The sequence below is a fragment of the Paroedura picta genome, chromosome 18 (genome assembly GCF_049243985.1).
Source record: "Paroedura picta isolate Pp20150507F chromosome 18, Ppicta_v3.0, whole genome shotgun sequence".
NCBI classification, from domain to species: Eukaryota; Metazoa; Chordata; class Lepidosauria; order Squamata; family Gekkonidae; genus Paroedura; species Paroedura picta.
The window spans coordinates 11857261-11881284 of record NC_135386.1 but is presented as its reverse complement, the minus strand read 5'-3'; the positions used below and the strand labels follow the sequence as shown (position 1 = coordinate 11881284).

At 45.2% G+C, this 24024-nt stretch overlaps 1 protein-coding gene across 2 annotated transcripts in view; it reads left to right on the top strand.

The window, feature by feature from the left end:
* Positions 1-678: 678 nt before the first annotated feature.
* ACAN (aggrecan) overlaps positions 679-24024 on the top strand; it is a 111674-nt gene continuing 88328 nt past the window's right edge. For both annotated transcript variants that reach the window (XM_077317667.1, XM_077317666.1), the window contains exon 1: positions 679-1172. The gene's annotated coding sequence lies outside the window, so the exon portion shown is untranslated. The remainder of the gene's footprint in view (positions 1173-24024) is intronic.

Genomic DNA, 24024 nt, shown 5'->3' with positions numbered 1-24024 from the left:
GCCTTTCTTCTCAGAGTTCTCGGGATGGGGGGGGGGAATGCAACCTGTACCTGCCACTTTGTACCATATACGCCCTTCCCTGCTTGATACCTTGGTTTACTGGATGAAGGACTGAGGCCACCTGAGCTTTTAAAAATGGAGATGTCTGGCATTAAATGCAGGACTCTCTGCAGGCAAAGCAGATGCTGTACCCTGAGCCTCAGTCTTGCCACAAATAAGAAAATCCACACCTGGAATTCCCTAATCACCCGACATCTGAAGTCCTCTGAACTTCTTTTCTGCCTTGCACATTCTGAGTGAAATCCTCTCAGAGATGCTCCGAATATTTACCCATCAGCTCAAAGCCAGCCTGCAGCATTATTGACTGCATTGCAGGCACCCTCTCTCTGTCTCCCTCACTCTTCTGGCTCACAAACCTTAGAATTTATTCTTGTCTTTTTTTTTTCTTTTGCACAAGTCCAGTATTCTCTGTAACCTCATTCTCTATATTATTCCTTCCTTTCAACCACTTGTGGTGTATGGTCTGGCTAGGCTCTATCCAAGGGGTTGTGTTTTTAAAATCCTTCATTCCCATTTTTCCTGATTCAGGAGCTTTGGCCATTCCCCCCACCTCTTTTTTCTCAAAAAGGTTTGGCTTCTCTCTCTCTCTCTCTCTCTCTCTCTCTCTCTCTTTCTGCCTCCCACCCTTCCCCTTTCCCCCATGCTCATGCCTGATTTTTCCTGGACTCCTGCCTACCTTGACTCAAAGTTTTTCAGAGGAGGATCTAATGCCCTTAGTAATTTGCCACCTATAGCAAGAGGTATCTGAGGAGGGACAGGAGGAGTCTGAATGTCTCTTTTTTCCCCCAGCAAGTAGCAGTGAAACGTGGACTGTTGCTGGTTGAAACTCTCTCCTTCTCTCTTGTTCCAAAATCAACCCTGCTGCTGCTGCTGTTCCGCTGCCACTGCTGGAAACGAACCTGATATACCAACTCTAGGAATTCCGAGTTCTTCTTGGGGGAACTAAAGCAAAATATCACTCACAAAACAAAAGCAGGAGCTCCCATCTGGAGGCTGTCAAGAAGACCCACAGTGATTGCAAAAATAACCCTGCAAACTCTCCTTAAACACACACACTTACTGCTCTACCAGGTGTATGGGACTTAAATTCTTGAAGCACTGAATTGTTAAAGGTAAGATGGAATGCTCCTTTCCTCCTTTCCTCTTTGTAATTAGTTTATTATATTTATTTGTTATATTTCTAGACTGCCCTCCCAGCAAGCCAGCTCAGGTTAAGAAGGGTTTGTAGTCCTCAACCAGTACAGCACTGGTGGCGTTCAATAGTGAAAGGATGTTGCTTGGTGGGGGGTTTGGTGGAGGGGGGGAACTGGTAGAAAGAACCCGCTGGACTAGATGGAGCACACTTTGGTCCAGCAGGGCTTTCCTTGGTGCATGGAAGGATGGTGGAAGAAATTCTTGGTTGTAACTGCACGGATGCAGTTCTTGCACCCGAAAAGTTTTCCTTGCAGAACAGGTAGATATGTGAGATGTCCATTGCTACTAATGTCTTCGGCTGAAATCTCTGGGAAATAGATTTGTAGCCAGAAGAAGTTGCCTTTGACCCCCCCTCCCCCCCAGCACCATTATTTGAAGGGACCACTGACTCACAAGCCATCAATAAGGCTAAATCATGCCAGCTGAACTAACTTGAATGGCCATTAAGAAGGCTACCCTGTACAGGAAAAGCTGCTATGATTGTGTTCCCCCCTTCTGAAAATCTCCCGAAAGCTTAGAACAAGTAGGTGAATCTGAACATCTGCAAGTCAAATCTAGGTATAGGAATACCTTGACTGGGAAATGACCAAGTTTCATAAATCTCAAAACTTTTATTCTTACCAGGTATCCTTTGGGAAAAATTCAGGACTGCTAACTTTTCTTCCACAACTTTGATTTTCTTTGCCAAGAGTGACTCATAAAGGGACTAATACCAAATAGCAAAATTATAGATTCACTAACAATGTCTTTGCAAACTGCTTCTCAAAAGTTAAATTACAGGGCTCATGTTTGGAGCATGAGATTAAAAAAACCCACTGTGTTGCAAATTCAGAAAATGCTGTGCACACTTACCACTTTGATGTTACTTTTTGCCATAAAGTGCCCATCACCAGCCCCGTCTGAAATTGGGATTCTTTAGTGGAAAGGGTGTTAGGATGGGGAAGGGGGTGGGGTGAGGCAGACTGGATGGATGGATGGAGGAATGAATGAATGCATTTAAAGAAGGAAGAATCTCATGCTTCAAACTTGAACACTATAATCTAAACAGAAATCAATTCATTTGTTCGGCTTTGAAAACTTGCTCTTCCTGGGTTTGACAGCACACTTACCAATCTATGGTGACTTTACTTTCTGTTGAAGTACAGAATCTTTTAAGTACCTGCCTTCCTTTTGAATGAATATATAGACAATGCATTTTTCAAGTGTATTTTTCCCAAGCAGCCATTTCATCTTGGAAAGAAAGTATTATGCATTCAAGAAGACCTCATTTTAGACTCCTTCATTACTGCAGAAAATTTGTACTGGAGCCGGGTACCAAAACCCTCCTCTTTCTCCCAAAGACTATTGGAAAGTTTCTTTCTAAAATAGAAAACAAATGAACATTGCTTTTCTCCATATAATTTTCCTCACTGATGAAATAGTCTGTTTTACACATTTTTATTTCCTCTTGTCCAAAGTTCTCAGGGCAGCATACATAGTTCTCCCCCCACTTCTATTGTATACTCACAATATCCCTGCGAAGTAGATTATGCTGAGAATGAGTCACCCAGCAAGTGTCATGGCCGAATGGGCATTTGAGACCTGATCTCCTGAATCCCATCCCAACACTCTAACTAGGACTCTGCTCAGGCTGTGACCTCGATGGCCCAGGAGAGCCCAGTCTTGTCAGGTTGCAGAAGCTAAGCAGGATCAACCTGTTCAGTATGTGGATGGGAGACCAACAAGGAAGTCCAAGGTTGCTATGCAGAGGCAGGTAATGGCAAACCTCCTCTGATTGACCCTTGCCTTGAAAACCCTTTGGGGTTGTCATAACTTGGCTTCTACTTGACGGCACTTTCCACCACCCCTCCGTCCTGAGCCTCAAGTCAGAGAGCTATCGCATTTTTTTTATTGGTTACTGCATGGGTAATTGCTAGCTTTTATGGGACATTGCGTATGCTGCCCATGCTGAAGTTCCCTCCCCCTCCCAATTATAGCCCCCATCAAGTTGCTTTCTCTCCTTCCCCCAATTGCACCTGTGCTGGTGGGCATGGAGAGGGCCATCCACTCTCTCCTTATGGCTCCATCAGTGCTGAGAGTCCTAAAAAGAGCAAGCACTAATCACAGAGGTCCCTCAGCAGATAGGGAGGGCTGCCTCCAGGAGACCATGGAGCATGGCTCTTGTGTGGATGGCATCCTTCCCTCCCTCTAGCGCAGGGGTAGTCAAACTGCGGCCCTCCAGATGCCCATGGACTACAATTCCCAGGAGCCCTTGCCAGCATTCGCTGGAGAATGCTGGCAAGGGCTCCTGGGAATTGTAGTCCATGGGCATCTGGAGGGCCGCAGTTTGACTACCCCTGCTCTAGTGGCTTCTCTAATGGGCGAAATAGGAGCATCTACCCAGTTGGGAGGTGACTCCTCCAAGGCTGAAGGCCTCAGCTAGTACCCAACTCTGCCAGTGTCTGTTGTGCCCCTGGGTTGAAGCTGAGGTTTCTTCTAACAGAGAACACAGGGAAAGAACATTGACTCTTCCCAAATAATTCCACTGACTGAGCCCAGCCCCGTTCTACAGCTGTGACAGATCAATCCAAACGAACTGGTGAGCATTTCCACGCAGCTGCAGAAGATGTTGGTTCTCCACAATTCCAGGGTTTTTTTTTTCCTCATGAGATTCAAAACTGACAGTGGTCTAATACAAATGGTGTTTAAAAGAATGTGACGTGTAACTTGGTAGGCAGACGTATTGCTATGCCTGGAGGGATGGAGTTATAGAGTTATCTAGAAGTCCAAGACATTGCACGGATGCTTGTCTGGAAAGCTTTAAAGCAGGGGTAGTCAACCTGTGGTCCTCCAGATGTTCATGGACTACAATTCCCATGAGCCCCTGCCAGCGAACGCTGGCAGGGGCTCATTGGAATTGTAGTCCATGAACATCTGGAGGACCACAGGTTGACTACCCCTGCTTTAAAGTACCTCCTCCCACACCTTGTTGTAACCCCTACATCTGCGTAGGAGTGCACAGATATTGTCTCTCCCCTTTCCTGACGCTGAAACCCATTTGTTTTGCCCCAGACACCCAAGGCAGCCAGTGGGAAATGGCGGGGAACCCTTGGAGGCTGCCATTAGCAACATCATGCCATCACTTCCAGAGAAAATCCGGAAGTGACATCAGTCCTCCAGAGCTTCCGTGGATTCCTAGAGAGGACTGGCATCACTTCCAAGTTTTCCCCATGTCACCATGTCAGGCTGGCGGCTCGGGAGAAGGGAATCATGTGGAACCAGTTGGTGTTTGTGGTGGTTACATGCTGTCAGAAAGGGGGAAATATCTAACCAACCAATCAAGAAAACTTTGGCCATTTTGTTGCACAGGATTTTTAAAGCTTCTTCTTTTTATACCCCAGCCAAGGTCTCTGTAATCTCTCGAAAGTCTGAATGTCCCAAGCGTCACTGTCACAGTGAACTGCTTTTAGAAGCAGGGGGTGATGGTAACTGGTGGCCCTCTCAGGGCAGCACAGTCATCTGCTCAGAGTCTGGGATTCTCAGGGTAGAGATTCTTACTGTGGGGCCCAGGAGCATTACATTATGGTAGCTTTTTGGAGGAGGGGGTTGCCGGCCTGTTCTCTCCAGCATTCAGTGCCTGGTCAAAGGGGTGGCATGGTAGACAAGCATCATGTGATCCAGAAGACCTCTAGCTTTCCACTTGGTCCTGTTCACGTTCTGATTCTGGTCTGATTCTGGCCTCCTCGGTCTTGTTGCTTAGATGCAGGATGAACTACTGCTCTCTAAGTCAGGGCTTGGCTTACTGGCCTACCAGCCCTGAAAACCTGGGGTGCTCTTTCAGGTTTTCTTCTATCTGTGATGGAGTTTGCTGCTTGATAGCACACATTGGTAGATGGCTGAGGAGGAAAGGAGGTGTGTGCGGTTGAAAAATGACTGGTGGAGAATCTGATCACAGGTGATCGTTTGCATTCCTTTAGGTAAACCAACAGTCTTGCATTCGGCATCAGTTGAACACGGCAATTAAATAAAGTTGACTTTATGTGCATGCTTTTTCTTGTTCCCTGTCTGCATGGTGCATCTTTTATTCATTTAAAAAATGAAACATCTAGCTCTCATTTGAAAATAAGCCTTTGAAAAAGGAAACAGTGGCCATAGGTTGGACGGAATTTGAGCCCTGGAAACTGTTTGTCGTGGGCAGGCCACAAGTGTCGGGAGTGAAGGAATTATTGCCAGAGGGCCTGTGGTCAGAGGCAGAGCACATTTTCCCTCTCTGCCATGCTTCTGGGCATTTGGCGGTTGTGGCAAGGTCAGAGGGGGTGACCCTTCGTGTTTTAGAAATGTCTGGAAAACTAAACCGTCTAAACTGACAGGGGATACAATAGCAGAAGAACAAGATTTCTACCAGTTCAGGCCAAATACCAAATAATCCCAAAGTCCTGCAGTGAAAAAGTAAGTCACTGATCGCCACTTGGATTGTTTGCCTATTCCACAAGGACCATACAGTCTGGGTTTCCTTGGAGTAATAGAAACAAAGCAAATTTTGGCACGGCTCTGCCCTGATTTCTTAAGAGGAGACCCATTTGTATTCAGACCCAGGCAAGCTTCTCCATCTCATTTCAAAAATCAACAGGAGCTTTCATAGGTTATAATGGGGCATCTTCCTGGTGCTCTAACCTGCCTGAGTTTTTTTTTCTTCCTTTTCCTCTTTTCTCTTGAAGGATGCTGCCTTGCCACTGCAGAGTGACCCCTCCCCCAAGCCTCCTCCCCAAAACTCTCCACCCCTTGACTCCCAGGAGCCGAAAAGAAAGCCACTGTGTGCCATTCACAGCCAACTGCTTGATGGCAGCAACAAAAGCCATGTTCACAGCAAGGTCTGGACCACATGGAGAGTGCCAGATTTCGGCTGCGCGGCTTGGAACATTCAGGCCCTTTAAAGAGCGAGGGGGGAGGGTACGAAGGGAGAGTGAGAAAGGAAGAAAGAGAGAGAGTTGTTATATATTAAATTAGCTTGAGCACCGTTCAACAACGGAAGCCTTACAGTTTGCTCAGTGCCTCCTTGTGTGGGAGCAAAACAGTTTGGCCTGTGTGCACAAGCAGAGGTGCTCCCGTCTCCGTCCATCTGTGTGCACAAGCAGAGCGAGGGCAACCGGCCACCTCTCCTTTCCTGTCTCAATAGCCTTACAGTGTGAATCTATAGTAGCTTTTTTGTTGGGCTCAGGAATAGACGGGGCATTTTATTTTAGAATATGCACCGTCCAGCTTTCTAAAAAAAATTAAATGTGTGTGTGTGTGTGTGTTGCTCTTAAGATAAACAACCCCATTCCCTTTAGGTTCAGGCTGCTATTTTTAAAGGTTAAGTAAGGCTAGGAAAGAAAAGGGAGACAGGTGGGTAAGTTGGGGTGACTTCTCAAACCGTCCCCCAAAGGCAGCAAGCACTGCTGCTCTCTAGGTCAGGGGTAGTCAAACTGCGGCCCTCCAGATGTCCATGGACTACAATTCCCAGGAGCCCCCTGCCAGCATTTGCTGGCAGGGGGCTCCTGGGAATTGTAGTCCATGGACATCTGGAGGGCCGCAGTTTGACTACCCCTGCTCTAGGTGGTACAGAATTGCTCGCCAGACAGGAGGAAAGCCCAGCCTAATTGTGTTTATCTGAGCTTCGTAGCTGAACAGGCTGCTTTCATGCTGAGCTCTGCCCCTTTGCACTCTCTAAGAACTGGACTCCACCTCCTGACTCCATACATACAACCAGGACTTTGAATTTCAAAAACTGGCATCCTAAACGCCATGGCCGGGGGTCACGTTCCATCCAAGCTGCAGCAAACGGCACATGCTCTGATCATTCGCAAACACTGGATCAAAACTTTGCTATTAGTCTTTACTAAAGCGCACCCGGACCTCAAGGGCTCAGGCTAGTCCCATCTTATCCGATCTCAAAAGATGAGGGTCAACCCTGGTTAGTACTTCAATACCACCAAGGTCACTGAGGGCAGGAAATGGCAAACCACCACTGTTGCCACAGATCCACTGTCACCAGAAGGCACTTTTTCTCCCTAGCATAAAAGGCCACTGGTATTACAAGAAAAGGGCGCTAAATTTTGCACTGCCGCCATGAAATTGTGTACTATGTATGTAGATCAGAAAATTTCTCTCTGATCCAATTTCAAAAGTACAAAGAGCCATTTATCAATGGCAACTTAAACTATGTTTAAAATATTGAATGTAACATGTTAAAGTTTTTATGTTTTAAAAATTGTTATAGTGCTATTACTGTTTTTTCTCTTTTTAAATTGTCGTAGTTTTTAATTGCTTGTATTATAATTTTGGTCTGAATGACCGTAAATAAATATTGATTGAATTCCCCCTCACTGGCAGTCTTCAAGCAAAGGTTGGATACACACTTTTCTTGGATGTTTTAGGATGCTTAGGGCTGATTCTGCATTGAGCAGGGGGTTGGACTAGATGGCCTGTATGGCCCCTTCTACTCTATGATTCTATGATTGATTGATTGATTGATTGATTGAGAAAAGGGGCCCTTATATATTATGTGACATGTTGTTTGACGTAAATTGGGGTTTTTATGGGGATTTTATTGTGTTTTAACTGTTTATGTTGTAAACCGCCCTGAGACCTATTTGGAGAGGGGCGGTCTAAAAATTAAATAACAACAACAACAACAACAACAATAATAATGGCATAGATCAGCCTTTCTCAACTTTTTTACTGTTGAGAAACCCCTGAAACAATCCTCAGGTTTCAAGAAACCCCACAATGCTACAGAATATACTTGGGAAGCATCGCTGTGGACACACCCACCCAGGGCCCCTCCCATTCCCACCTCCTCTAGACTCATTATTGGCCATTTTGGGAGGGATTGGGTGGGCTGACATGGTCATCTCACCCAACTAATGTTTAACAAATTTTGAAAATATATTAAAAATTAATTAACACCCACTTATTTGGGAAACCTTTACAAGGCCATCAAAAAACCTCAGGGTTTCCAGAAAGCCTGGTATAGATTAAGGATGAATTCCAACCTCTTATCACTGCTGTTGCAGCTAAAAATCCCAGTTTTCAACAAGTAGGCCCCATGTAATTTTGTATTTTTTAAAAATGTTCCCTGAGTTTCCCCCATATACTATGTGAATTTTCAACATAATTTATACATCAATAAATCAGCATTAGATATTTAATATGTTGTTGTTGTTAGGTGCGAAGTCGTGTCCGACCCATCGTGACCCCATGGGCAATGATCCTCCAGGCCTTCCTGTCCTCTATATCAAATGCTATATTTGATCTTTCCCAGGCATACAGTTTGAGGAAGGGGTGTAGGAGGCATGCTGGGGCCGGTATGGGAGGGGGTGGATTTTTAAAAAATAGTTGTATTAGTTATACATATGTTGTCATTTGACGTGAGCCAGCTATGCTGGGAACAGCGGAATATAAAGGTACAGCCAGCTATGCTGGGAACAACTGAATATAAAGGTAATATAAAGGTAATAAATAAATAAATAAATACATACATACATACATACATACATACATACGTTGTTGTTAGTTGCAAAGTCGTGTCCGACCCATCGCGACCCCCTGGACAATGATCCTCCAGGCCTTCCTGTCCTCTACCATTCCCCGGAGTCCATTTAAGTTCACACCCACTGCTTCCGTGACTCCATCCAGACACCTTATTCTCTGTCGTCCCCTTCTTCTTTTGCCCTCAACAGCTCACAGCATTAGGCTCTTCTCCAGGGAGTTCTTCCTTCTCATGAGGTGGCCAAAGTATTTGAGTTTCATCTTCAGGATCTGGCCTTCTAAGGAGCAGTCAGGGCTGATCTCCTCTAGGACTGACCAGTTTGTTTGCCTTGCAGTCCAAGGGACTCGCAAGAGTCTTCTCCAGCACCAGAGTTCAAAAGCCTCAATTCTTTGACGCTCAGCCTTCCTTATGGTCCAACTTTCACAGCCATACATTGCAACTGGGAAGACCATGGCCTTGACTAGATGCACTTTTGTTGGCAGGGTGATGTGTCTGCTTTTTAGGATGCTGTCTAGATTTGCCATAGCTTTCCTCCCCAGGAGTCTTTGAATTTTTTTGCTGCAGTCCCCATCTGCAGTGATCTTGAAGCCCAGGAAAATAAAATCTGTCACTACCTCCATTTCTTCCCCATCTATTTGCCAGGAATTGAGAGGGCCGGATGCCATGATCTTCGTCTTCTTTTTTTTTTTTTTTTTTTAATAAGATTTTTATTTTTGTTTTCCAAGATTAAAGATAATAAAGTACAGGCAATCTACATTGTTAATACAGAAAAAGAAAGGTTATGCTCTTCATTTGATACATTTAGTCCCCCGTTTCAATCCCCTTTTGTAATATTTAAAGATAATACAATGCAAATAATCTACATTATTGATACAGAAAGAAAAAGATTATGTTCTTCGATTGATACACTTGATACCCCGTTTCAATCCCCTTTTGACTTATTTTCTTAGGTAGATCAGATAAGAGCCCCATTGTTCTTGAAAAGCCTCTTCTCTTCATTTAAATTATAAGACTCCACATGGCTACAATATTATAGACTTTTACCCAAAGCTTATAAAGTTTTTCACCTTTCCACCACATTTAAAAAGAGAAGTTTCAACATTTGTTTGCATAGTTTTTAACACTTTTAACAATCATAAACAATTTGTACTTAACGTGGTCTCAGAGCCATCCTCATTTCCACTAGGGAAAAGAAAACAAAAGAATAAAAGCCTACTTAATTGTATGGAAAAAGAAATATATATATATGTATAGGTTGTTAAGGTTGTAAGCTATATAAGTGTACAGTATTAAATACAAAAAATGATTAGATAGAGTCTTCATTAGTTTGTAAAATAAGGTCTTCGTTAGTTACATTTACACCTCCTCAGTTAGCTGCCTCCTGTTAGTTATGCTTTAAGTTTAAGCTGAGAGTCACTACAGAGATATGTTAATTCAAATTCAGCTTGCCTATATGGCTACTGAAGAAAGCAGGAGGAGGCTTAGGGGGGTCTCATATCGAGGCCTGCCGCATCTTGTTGTTCCCACTGACCCATGTTCGAGTGGAGTTGTAGTCTTTCCCTCGGTGTATACATCGGTGAATCTTGAAACAGTTGTACCTCCTGGGCTCCAATATCAGTACAGTTTTTTTTCCAAGAAGCTCCTTTCCGTCGATTACTTTCACAGCAGATCCATATATCTTTTGATTGGTTCTTGTATACTGTTGTTTTGGAGTGGCTGTATGTCTTCTTGGGTAGGGAGTCCTTATCTAGGCTGCAAAGCTCCAGCATCCCCTTTTCCATCTCCATAATTTCCAATTTCTCTTCTACTGGTAATTTTCCACCTTGTTTAGAGCTATCATCAGCCACTGTTATTGATTCATCATTCCTGTTGGAGACTTCTTCCTTGCCGCCCTTGAGCTCCTTGAGCATATCTTCACCTTGTTTAGAGCTGTCATCAGCCACTGTTATTGATTTATCATTCCTGTTAGAGACTTCTTCCTTACCACCCTTGAACTCCTTGAGCATATCTTTAAGCAAGCCATCTATATGTGCTTTCAGGTCTTCTGTCTGTAGTTCCAGTAGATAAGCAAATCTCTTTAGCATGGACATTTTGTAGGCAATTTTGCATATAACCAGTAGAGGTCCTACGGTGTCCAAACGAAGAGCAACAGTCTGTTTTGGTATTACAGTAATGTCTCACCAGCTGTCGTCCGTCGCTTTAATGACCTGTTGAAGCTTTTCCGAGCCAGTTCTCGTTCTGGCAAGCAGCTCTCGCGAGATTCTTGTATCTATTTTTTCAATCTCCGATTTATAAGCAGTGGCGAGGGGATATTCTGGCTACCTTAACTCCTTTCTTTACCTTCTCTCACATATCTTTCTGTATCTCTAGCTTGCTTAAGTTAAAGAAAGCAGCTTTGCACGCCAAGAGTTTGTTCCAGAAGAGAAGGTGCCGAGGGAAACCCCCACTCACTGTTTGTAGGCTTGTTCTGATGTCTGCCAGTTGTTTTCACTCCGGAGTTGTAATGAGTCAAAAGTCTTGCAAGGAGGAATCCAATTAGCTTTGAAGATTAGAGTAAGAGCTGTGTAGATTGCAGAGTTGTAAGGAAAGATGAAAGTTTTAAAATGGCGAACGGCACTTACTGGACCCTGTGCACACTGAGCTTGCGTTCCAGGGAATATTAATTTCCCTGCGGAACAGAGAGGCCCCAGAGATTCACAAGGAATTCCTGAGTTGATGGTAGGTGGATTTGCGTATCCAGAACCCGATTCTGTCAATCACAGCAGCGATTGACCCTCAGTGGAACAGGAGCTCGAAGTATTCAAGCTATCTAAGTGCCATAGCTCCGCCCTCTGATCTTCGTCTTCTTGATGTTGAGTTTCAAGCCAACTTTTGCACTCTCCTCCTTCACCCGCATCAAAAGGCTCTTTAGTTCCTCTTTGCTTTCTGCCACATTTATCATATATGCCTATTTAAACGGGTCAGACGGAACACTGAAATACCATCAAAATGGCAAAAGAAGAATTCTACACAAAACGATTTTAAAAGAATTCTACAAGAATTTTACATGCTCCAAACCAGCATCGAAGTTCAACCATTGATAAAACAAATAAACAAATATAAAGAAGAAACGTTCTCTAAAATCTAGAACTGTTAAAATGTCAGGGGAGGTTTTCTCAGGATGGGTACTTTCAAAGAGATGCTTTCTAAGTAATGAAGGACCCACCCAATGCTTTTACAGATTGGACTAGTGTACTGTTGTTGCACATAAACATATGTACTCCATCTATAAGACCATTCCAGGATCTGCTGATCCAGATCTGCTGATCCAGAGCCACAGTTTTCTCTGAAGTTCTGGTCCCAAGCGAAACAGCAGTATCCTCTATTTAGATTAAATATCTGGAGGTTTTATTGGATGCCTTTCAGAATGGTCACAAGGATTTGGGGGGGGACCTGGATTCTGAATTATCAGTCATTCTTCCAGAATTAGAATCATAGAATCATAGAGTCATAGAGTTGGAAGGGGCCATACAGGCCATCTAGTCCAACCCCCTGCTCAACGCAGGATCAGCCCAAAGCTGATTGGAAGAAGAGTTGTCATTTTGGAACCACATTTTCTTTCACAGGCTTTCAGAAATTTTCTCTCTCCCGTGGAAAGGTGTTATGTTGCATTTGAGATCCAAATGGAGCTTATACAAAAGAGAAAGAGACAATATTAACTTTCTAGATCAGGGGTGAGCAAACTGTGGCCCTCCAGATGTCCATGGACTACAAGTCCATGGACATCTGGAAGGCCAGAGTTTGCCTACCCCTGATCTAGATCATAGATTTTCCATTCTGCTGGCAAGACTTTCTTTCCACTGGAAAACATCCAGAAACATTTCTGTGAAAGAAATAAAAAAACAAAGCATGTGAGAACTCCCATGTAGAAATGTTGGTAGTTTCACTGAAACTCATCTGGCCTTCCAAATCTTGAGCAGAATCCTCCATGTTGACTTCAAATGGCTTTTTAGGGAAACTCAAATGGCGAGCGGAACCCACTGGGGACATTCCATGGGCCTCTTCAAAACTCTTTTGACCCCCCTGAAATTCCTCAGATATTTTTGATTAATGTGGCGCTCCTGAGCTCCCTTCCACTTTAGCCTTAGGCCCTAAAAAGGCAGCAGAATAGCCTCAAAGGGCTGGGCTGGCAAGCTGCATGGCCAAGTGGGGTTGGGAGTGCAAAAAGCCTCCCTCACAAGATCTGACACCTTTTGAGATGCCTGAGCTAGAGAGAAAGTCGTATTCAAGGGCTGTGGTGGGAAAAGTGCCTGAGAGATGTGAAGAGGTGTGGAATTTCTGTGACAAAGCGGGCTTAGAGAGAGCTCCTTGGAGCAGGGCACCTTGTATCCAGTCAAGCCAGGGCAGGAAAGGCAAACAGAGAGCTGTTTTGTGAAGCAGAAAACCCGCCTGCATCTGAGGGACACGATGTTTGTGTGGCAGGAAGCCCAGGAGCGAGTCTGCCTGGCTTTTAACTTGAGGTGTGTCCATTGAAACCTGTTCCGTTATATCTGGGATGTGGTCGCAAAATGTGAAGGAGATTCATTTTGCTCTTTACTTAGGAACGTGTTTTAACGCTGACTGGAAAATAAAGCACATTAAAAAAAAAAACCCTCCTGCCACTCTTGCATAGTAAAGTAGTTAACACGACTGCCTCGGCCTGGTTTTCGGGGAAGACTGATTCATCATGGTCTTCAAATAGCAACTCACTTGGCACGTCTTCAACTGCAAACGAACCTGATTTCACTTATTTATTTAATTTTTATTGTGCTCTTCCTTCAAACACAGAGTGACAGCTGTGGCTTTCCCCTTCCCCAGTTTTCTGCCTACAACATCCTTGTGGGGTAGGAGAGGCTGAGATACAGGGCCATTTCGCACGGCTTCAAAGTAGCAGAATGGTTGCTATTTGGAAACGCTACTAATTTGCCATAACCCACGACGTCGTAGACAATCTGCAACAATCCTGAAACCAATCAGCAAAAAGCGCTTCGTTGTGGCGCTTTCAGGGGAATCCAGAAAAGTGGATTCACCCTCCGGATAGCGATACACTCCTGCAACCAATCTGCAACAGTAGCGCTAAAGACCTGTGCGTTACCATTGTTGCTGGTTCTTCAAAGTCCCTCCCCCTGGCTCTCTCCTCCAAACTTCCGGCGAAGCGATCGCCATTTTTTTTTCTCCGAGCGAGCGGGGATAAACGCACCGGCGAGCCTCTTTCTGTTTAGAGGCTTCCCTGGCTTCAGTCCTTCACCTTTAGTCACTAAGCACAAACCACTGAAAAGCCCGTTTGCTGAAATAAAGTCCCTTTATTTTTTACAAATAAATTCAGCCGAAAACCGGGCCCGTGAGAAGGGGGGGGGGGATTTTTTTTTTATCACTCGAGGCAGCGTGCAAACGATCATACAATCAAACGACAGCTCACATTAGGCAGCTGGATGGGTCTCTCCGTAGCAACGAATCTACCTAGATTCGTTGCTATGGGTCGTTTTTTTTTTTTTAAACCTTTCTTAAAGGGAAAGGGGCTGTTTGGGAGCATGCTAACGGCTGCCCATTGGCTGCTTGACGGCCAGGGGCGGGACGAGCTTGGCAATAGCGCTTCCTTTCTAGCGATTTCTGCCGAGACCGGAAGCCTGTGGGAAACGCTAAAAAACGCAACTGATTCCACTACAAAGGCAGGTATGCATAACGACGAATTCCACTATTTTAAATGGCGATTTTTCATTCCGCAAACAATTTGCAACAAAGATCCCTGTGCGAAAAGGCCCACAGTGTCCCCACGTCATCCAGCGGTCTTTATTCGAGGGCAGGGATTGGATCCGTCCAAGCTTGACATTAACCACTACACAATACTGACTTGTGATGTTTAAGCATCATGGCTTTCCCGCAAAGGATCATAGCGAAGAAGAGCTGGTTTTTATACCCCACTTTTCACTGCCTGAAGGAGTCCCAAAGCGGCTTACAATCCCCTTTTCCTTCCTCTAAACCAGGGGTAGTCAAACTGCGGCCCTCCAGATGTCCATGGACTACAATTCCCAGAAGCCCCTGCCAGCATTCGCAGTTTGACTACCCCTGCTCTAACCACAACACACGCCCTGTGAGGTAGATGGGGCTAGGAGAGATCTGAGATAACTGTGACTGGTCCAAGGTCATCCAGCAGGCCACACGAGTCTCAAAACAGCTAACAATCACATTCCCTTCCTCTCCCCACAACAGGCACCCAGTGAGGTAGATGGGGCTGAGAGAGCTCTGAGAGAACTGTGACTGGTTCAAGGTCTCCCAGCTGGCTGCATGTGGAGGAGGAGTGAAGAATCCCATCCAGCTCTCCAGATTAGAGGCCACTGTTTTTAACCACGACACCACACTGGCGCTGTAGGCAGGTGATGATGCAGGGATTTGCTGAGTTACCCCATGTGATGGAGTTGCTTCCCTGCCACTTCATCCTGTTACAGTATGGGGTGGGCGAAGCAGTCCAACTCTTCTGCATTTCATGCTAAAAACATGAGAGGCCAAAGGAATACTAGTGTGGAGCAATCAGTCACAGAGAGGGCTCCTCCCATGTGGCTTCACATTACCCAACAGTGGCATGGGAAAGGACCGTGCGCCAGGCTTTTCCATGGACTCACTCTGCTTAGGACATTTAAAAATTTGGAAATTTTTAAACAGAGGCTAGATAGCCATCTGACGGAGAGGCTGATTCTGTGAAGGCAAAGGGGTGGCAGGTTACAGTGGATGAGTGATAGTGTTGTGAGTGTCCTCCATGCAGGGGGTTGGACTAGATGACCCATGAGGTCCCTTCCAACTCTATGATTCTATGTATTTTAACAATCTTAACAAATTATTGTTTTACATTGTTTATTGTTACCCACCCTAGGTCTTGCCTGGGGTTATCAGTCCCTGGCTAGCAAACACCCTGGCAGAGCAGCGTCCCTTCCGGCAATTATCCCGAAGTGACATCACCAGTGTCATATTGATGTGACATAGTAGGATTTGGGCGAAATCCCTGTTAGAACCACAGAGTTTTGCCCATATCGTAGAGCATCCCAACAATGTCACGTCACTTCCTGTATTCATTGGAAGTGACATCACACTGCCAGTGTGGCACCATTTTTTAGAAAAAGATTTCCTCCCATCAGCCCTTAACGGGCTAGTGACCTGGGAGAGTGAGAAACTCCTTAGTCCTCATTGTGTCCAGGGAAAGGCAGAGTATACAAGCACCTTAAATACATTAATACGCGGCTGCAACTTACTGTGGCCACCATTGGCATGGCGGAAGGCGAGCTAGAAGAAGGGACATGACATGTCCCAGTGGCTTTGGCGGGCATGCTGTGCATCAGCAGCAAGCATGCCTTTATGGGCAGGTCCTCAGCATGCCAATTTTAGGCGCCACGTGCTGAGGGCCCGGCCTCTTCGCCGAACACCTCTGAACAACTTGAGAGGGAATGCATTTGAGGGGAGACGGTGTGTGACTGTACTCCTCTGAGTATAGGACCTCCCTAGGAAGTGGCCCAAAGCAGCCAAAAGCCACACCAGTGGGGTAGGCGCTCGTTCCCCTTTGGCCAAGCTGCCTGGGGGTCAGCCAGTGCAGTTTGTGTCCTTTGCCCCCCCCCCCCCCTAATCAGGCAGCTTCCCAGATTAGGCCAATTCCTGTGGGCATGGTGTCTGCTTTCCCAGCGGGGAAATAATACAGGCTCCTGGCACATCAGGAATTGGTTTGCGTAGCAGTCATCCTAGGTGAGGGTGCCCTCTCACTCTGTGCCAACCCTGACATTTTAATAAAGGTTGTGGCCATGTTTAAAACCAATGTTTGTCTCGTCCTTCTTTGAGCCAAAATCTGCACTCCTGCTAGTCAATGTCTGTTCACTCATACAATAGGGAATATTTGTGAACCATATTGCTTGGTGCTTAGAAATATACACACCAAAATCAAAAATTGTACTAATCACGTGTGAAATGGTAGAGAAGCTTGTTGCCCACCAATCTCTGAACTCCCTCTCTGAGTCAGAAACCATCTCTCAAAAGCAAGTTCTTACGAGAGAGAGAGAAACTTGATATGCTAATTTATATTTTGGTTTTTAATGGGGCAATGAGCAGGCTAATTTAATCTGGAGGCATAATGATACTTCCTGTGCATGATAATAAAATGCTATTCAAGTGATCGATGTTGTTATAAAGTTTAGCTCCATAGCCTAATAAAATGATAATCCTTAATATAATGTGATCTATCAGGCTCGAGGCAGACAACTCTGTTTCCCCCTAGAGAAGCTATTTGATAAGGGAATAATTTCTCAAGGTGTGTACCTTTAATCCCAGAGTAATCTGTGGTCAATTGTTTCTGGGTGATGAAAAGTCAGCAGCCAAAACATACAAATCAATCCTTCACAGCAAGCTATGAAGCTTGCTGTCAACTTGGCCTCTCCTGTGTGAAGAATCACAACATTTGAATTGGAAGGGGTCATACAGGCCACCTAGGCCAAGGTGCGCGGGAGGCAAGGTGAGCCCAGACAGAGGGAGGGAGGCCGCCGCCGCCATGCTGCCACCGCCTTACGGTCCCTAAATTCTGGTCACCTTAGCCTAAAGTGTCCCTGACAAGGATTCATCCAGCCACTGCTTGAAGACTGCCAGTGAGGAGGAAATCACCTCCTTGGGCAGCTGCCCCCACTGCTGAACAACTGTAAAAAAAAAAAATCCTCATATCCAGCTGATATATTTCCACCTGTAATTTAAACCCATTATTGCAAGTCCTCTCCTCCAGTGCAAACAGGCTTTCAGATACTCAAAGACTGCTTACGCACTGGGAACTTCACTGCCCCAACTCCCATGCAGGAGCACAAATCAGGAGCAAATGAGGCGCACTGGGCCAAATGCTCCCCCGTGTGGGTGCAGGAAGGGGTGGGGCAACCTGCCATGACTAAAACTCCAGCCTGCAGCCCGGCATGAAACCTCCAGTGCGTAAACGGTCAAAGAGAGCAATCACGTCCCCTCTCAACCTCTTCTTCTCCACGATCATTTCCGCACTTCCAACTCACCCTGTTTTAACTGCCCATAGGATTCCCTTTCATTTGTGCATGTTTGATTCCAGGTCTTCCACACTGAGGTTTCTTTTCCCAAATTCCCACATTTTTCCTTATTTTGTTTAGAACTGAACATTTGGCTCCAAAACAGGAAACATCCCAGCATGCCCCCCCCACCCCTTCTTTGCACATGTATTTTACGTTTTCACATAAATTCTTGGATCCAGTTAAATGCTCTGCCATTTTCTTGCCGCCTTAACACCTTAATTCACAATTTTCTCCCCCTAAACTTACTTTCTAAATCACTCAGTGCCTCCACCCATATAACCGAAGTTCTTTCCCCGTTCCCTTAATTCTCCTTCACCTGGCTTGTGTGTTAATCGATAAACGACCCTGTTTCATTTCGAGTCTGATCACGTACAATTTCAAACCTATGAATTCACTACCACAATGTGCACAAACAGTAATTCTGGAGCAAGAAGGCCAGTAATTATGTAAATGTGTTTTAACTAAATTGCAGCAAAAAAAAAAGCAGGTGTAATTTATCCAAAGTTTTATCTTTAGAAAGCAAACAGATCCTAAAATGAAGTGTTTTCTTTTGATGAGTGTCATTAAACAACAAGTGATAAGTACATCTTTGAAATAGGGCCAGTGAATTCCTGTTCTTTCCAGGTAATGCCCATCCCAAGCCAGACTGGTAAATTTGTGAACTTTTAAAAAGCGCTGAGGTAAGGGAAGTAGAATGGACACAAAGCATGGGGAGGGGGAGGGGCGCACATGAAAGGAGTCAACTAATCCAGACACTTTGGGCTGATCCTGCATTGAGCAGGAGGTTGGACTAGATGGCCTGTATGGCCCCTTCTAACAACTCTATGATTCTATGACTTGTAATACCTTACAACGGGGGTAGTCAACCTGTGGTCCTCCAAATGTTCATGGACTACAATTCCCATGAGCGCTTGCCAGCATTTGCTGGCAGGGGCTCATGGGAATTGCATCTGGAGGACCATAGGTTGACTACCCCTGCCTTAGAAAACAAAAAAGAGATGATTTTAATGCTTAAAGACAGCATTGTGACGTGATCACTGCAATTTTTCTTTTAATGGCAGATGTTGTGGAACGGACAAAGAAAGGCAGGAAGGATGGCAGGGAGGGTGAAGGAAGTTATGTGGAAGGGTGTGTGTGCACAGACAAATCAAAATGGCGGCCAGAAGGGAAAAAACCAAATGCCAGGAATTCTCCATTGAGCAGCCTCGAATTAGAACCCACCTTAAGAAAACGAAATGGGTTTATAGTGGTAGCCTTTTGTTGCTGGGTGAGTGGACAGTTCGTGTCTGCGTGTGAAAAGGCAGGTTTTAGTGCAGAAACGGATGCAAACTTCGGCCCTTTAAAAAAGCATAACCAAATGATAGCACTAGTTCAGAAATGGTCCAGACTGAACATTCCCAAGTCTCTCAACCTGTCCCTGTAGGGCTTAGTCTCCAGGCCCTGCATCATCCTCATTGCTCTACTCTGCACCCACCCCATTCTATCCACATCCTTTTTGAAGTGAAGCCTCCAGAACTGTTCACCGTACTTCAGGTAGTCTGACCAATGTGGTGAACAGCATAACTGTGACATCTTGTGATTTGGATGTGGTGCCTCCGTTGATACTCCCCAAGTCTGCATCCACTCACTTTTCTAGTGTGTTCAGATCTCCTCGAATTTTATCTCTATCTTCCAAGGTGTTTGCTGCTCCTCCCAGTTTGGTGTCATCTGCAAATTTAATGAGTATTCTTTCCACTCCCATCCCAACCATCCAGATCATTATATCCTCTTTCTTGAATTTTTTTTTGATGATTGGGATAATATTCACATCTTGTGGCACATCTCTTGTCTTCCAAGAGGTCTTGAAGATGATGGACAAAGACTCTGCAAATGATCTAGAAAATTCTTGGAGAACTCTCAGGCGTACACCATCTGGCCTGAGGGTTTTGTACTCATCCATTGCAATCAGGTGCCTCTTAACAACTTCTCTGTCCATATCAATCAGCAGCCCAGAAACTTTGCCTTCTACCATTTCTAACTTAAGCCTGTTCTCTTTTTCAGGGAGAAAACTGAGGCAAAATAGACATTAAGCCATTCTGTTTTTTCTCTGTCAGACTTTCTCCATATTCACCAGTGTGGCTGCCTATCACCTCTCTTACCTTGCATTTACTCCTCACGTAGTTGAAAAAGCTTTTCTTGTTGTAGCAAACCTATCTGGTCAACAGCTCACTCTGAGCTTTGGCCTCTGATAGCTGACCTACAGTACCTAGCAACCCTCAGATACTCTTTTTTAGATGCACATCCTTCCCCCCACACCTAGAACATTTCCCTTTTCTTCCTTAGCTCTTCATGCTCTATCCATCCACTTTGGTTTCTTAGATACCTTATCAGGTTTCGGTCTTATTGGAATAGTGATGGCTTGAACTTGTAAGAACTCTTGTTTTAGTTGAGCCCCCCTTTTACCTGGTCTTTTCCCAAAATTATTGCCCATAAATGACTCTCATCATGCCTTTGAATTCATTAAACTCTACCTTACTAAAGTCTAACATATATGTCTGGTTTCAACTTTCCCTGCCCCCCCCCAGCAGAAAGAATTGTAGGAAGATGTGGTCACTTTCCTCTAACATCTCTCCACCTTGACCCCCTCTATCAACTCTTCCCTACTGGTTAATGTGAAGTTGAATATGGCCAAGCCCCTCGTACCTTCCTTCAACATTTGGAAAAGGAAGTCGTCCACCAGGCAGGTCAAGAATTTGTGTGACTGTGGATACTTAGCAGACCCGTCAGGGAAATTGTAGACGTCAGGGAAATTGAAGTCGCCCATAAATACAAGGGCTTAAAAACCCTGTGAAGGTGCTCAAGGACACCATCTAGCAAACTAAGTGCCGTTTTTTAATCTCTAGCTTTGACATTTTTTTCCACCTTGACTATTTTGCTAGAGATTCTATTTCTGGCTTTCTCTTGGCCTGTGTTTCTGGAATCAAAATATCATACAACAGAACTCGCTGAAGAACATGAAGCCAATGCCTGTTTAGTTCTTGAAGGGAATCCAGGTCTATGACTATATTCCTAACCAAACAGACATTTATGAATTAACTTTGATGATATAATTTATGGGATATATTCTTTGGGACCTGCATGACACACAAGTAAATTGCCCCGCGTTAAGATATTTTCCGCATTCCCTTAGGTGCTCCAGGGGCCAATGTGGCCTACAGAGGTGCAGGCCCATATGGACAAAGAAAAGCCTTCCAGGCCCAACTCCTCCCTGCCTATGGCATGCCATTGGGGACAAACTATGCCCCAGTTGGCTCCGTGGTGCTTTGTGGTGCCATGGGGCTGAATGGGGCTTTTTGATTTAATTTGTAGGGAGATGAGATTGTGTTTTTACGCAAATCCACCTTCCTACAATTTTCTTTTAAACCACCACCCCACCCCTGCACAGCAGAACCTTTCCGCCCTGGCTGTGTTGTTGGGGCACAGAAATCCAGGGCAGACCGGGTCCACCGTGGTAAAATATTCCCCATTGGGACACAGGAAGTGACAGAGCATGCTGCTTCACCACAACACTCCTGCAGCGTCCCAGAGCAGCGCCACTGGTGCGGAATTAGTCTATGAGGCTGACCTTCTGTTGATGAGTTTTCCTAATTCATTTCCTGGCGAGCACCAAGCAATATTTGGTAGCCTGAGGAAATCCGACATTTTCATTATTTACTTGACCCATTTCTTTCTCCCTTCTACAGACATGTTCCCAATGGTGCCAATTATTACAGTTTGCACGACTGTCTCAGGCGCCTCTTGGATATTGTTCATGGTGGGCAGAGGAAGGACACAAACAGCTTCTCACTTGTCACTCTGTGAGGTTCTTTTCAGAAAGTTGTTTGCAAGTTGTGCACTTTTCTGCTGTATAGCGCCTGTGTCTGTGTCTTCTTTGAGAACTGTCTTCTGAGTCACAGACCTTTCACTCTTTAGATATGATTTGTTGCCATTTTGATCCTGACACATTTATTTGTTCTTAATTTACGGGAACTTGCACCAGATCACAATGAATTTTTAAAAAGTCCTTTACAAGTAGCTGGAACTGATCTGCAAATCAGCTTTCACAGAAATACGACCCTAGATCTGCACGGAATTGCCTGCACTCCCAGAGTAGCTACTACATTAGCTGATAAGCTATCTACATCTGTTACATGAAATAGTGAATTCTAACTATAAAACAGTGATTGATTCTGTTCAGGAATATTTACATTGATAGCAGCACTATTGGAAAAGGAAGATTTTGAAAAATTGATGTTGACACAGTGCCACTGAGGAAGACAACGAAAACGGGTTTATACCGAGGAGCTCATTTTGACACATGACTAAGTAAAATAAATGGAACTGCCATTGTCAGCTTGAGACCTCTTCTTTACTGATCTACATTTGAATCTGCATCTCCAGCACAGCATTAGCTCCTAGGCATTTTACTGCCCATACTTAGAATTCTGGCATCATTTCTAGACCCGGGTGAATGAAGATAACATGCATTCATTAATTCTTTAATTTTTAAAACATTCCTGTAATGTTTTCTCAGTGACCCATTTAAAATCATAGAGCTGGAGGGGTCCAGACAGGCCATCTAGTCCAACCCCCTGCTCAATACAGGATCAGCCTAAAGCATCCAGGATAAATACCTGTCCAGTTGCTACTTGAAGACCACCATTGAGGAGGAGTTCACCACCTTCTTAAGCAGCTGATTCCACTGCTGAACTACTAGTCAAACTGTGGCCCTCCAGATGTCCATGGACTACAATTCCCATGATCCCCTGCCAGCATTCTCTGGACATCTGGAGGGCCACAGTTTGACTACCCCTGACTCAGACTGTGAAAACTGTTTTCTCCATGTAGTTTAAAGCCATTACTGCAAGTCCTGCCCTCTGCTGCCAGCAGGAATCTTTCCCCGACAGCCTTTAAGTGACAACCTTTCAGATAGTTAAAGGCAGCCCTCCTGTCCCCTCTCAGCCTCCTCTTCTCCAGGCTGAACATTCCCAAGTCCCTCAACTTGCAGTCTGACCAATGCAGGACTATGACATCTTTGAGATTTACTGATGTCATCTACTCTAATGGTATTCTCTCTGGGTCAAACAAAATTGGATCCATCTTGCAATGTTTCCAGAATATGTACAGGTCATAAAAAAAAATTGTAATCCAGCCATTAAGATTTACAAACCATTATTCAGGGATAGGCACAAACCGCAAAAAATCAGTTTGTTCATGGACAAACCACAAACCAAACAGCAAGCTGAATCAGTTCGCTCTTTAATTAATTGATTCAGTTCTAGGTTTGTGGACCTCCTTTGAAGGGACCTTTTAATTGGGGTGTTCTGAAAGCAGCAAAAGCGGCTGAGTGGTGGAGCTCACACAGCCAAGTAGTTGTTTCATGCTTTCTTATATGGTTCCTTTAACTTGTACAAGAAAGTCTGAAAATGGAGAGTAGACTGTATTGGGTCAGGCACCGTCCATCACCCAGGGATCCAGGAGACCCCAGCACTCATCCCTCTTCCCCCATCACCTGAGGAAGCCCCTAGACTTCCCAATCAGGAATTTGCCCAGGGGGTCTGCGGAGGAGGAGGCCAGCAGCAGAGAAGGAGCAGCTGGTTGAGATGATCAGTGGAGGAGCTGGTCCCAGTGATCTGTGTAGTGTCAGCAAAGCCATGGCCATGGGCCACAGTGACAGACCAACTTCCAGACCCACCTCAGAAACCCAGCTAGGTCGCACTAGCAGGGAAAGAGGCTGCTCTAGCCTGGGGACCACGTGGGTTGGGCATCTCCATCACTCAGCTGCTTTTGCAGCTTTCTACTTGAGCAGAAAGCAGTGGTTTAAAGCAACTGTCCCCAACCCTTGGGCCGGAGATCAGTCAGTACCAGGCCACTGCTTCTCCTCGTCCTCCTCCCTGGCTGCTGCCTTGGGGGCTGCCCTTCCACTCTGCCACCAGCTCACCTTTGGTGCTCTCCAGCAGCCGCCATGGCTGGGGCTCCCCCTCGGCATGGCACTGCGCAGCTGCTGCTGGCAGCGCCCCCCAGTGTGTGGCGGGACGTCAGGGGCACTGGTGGGAAAGCAAGTGGAGCAGGGGCTCAGGCGGCAAGGTCCCTCGGCAAAAGACTACCCCCCTGGGACTCAATCAATCAATATTTATTCACGGTCATTCAGACCAAAACCCAAATACA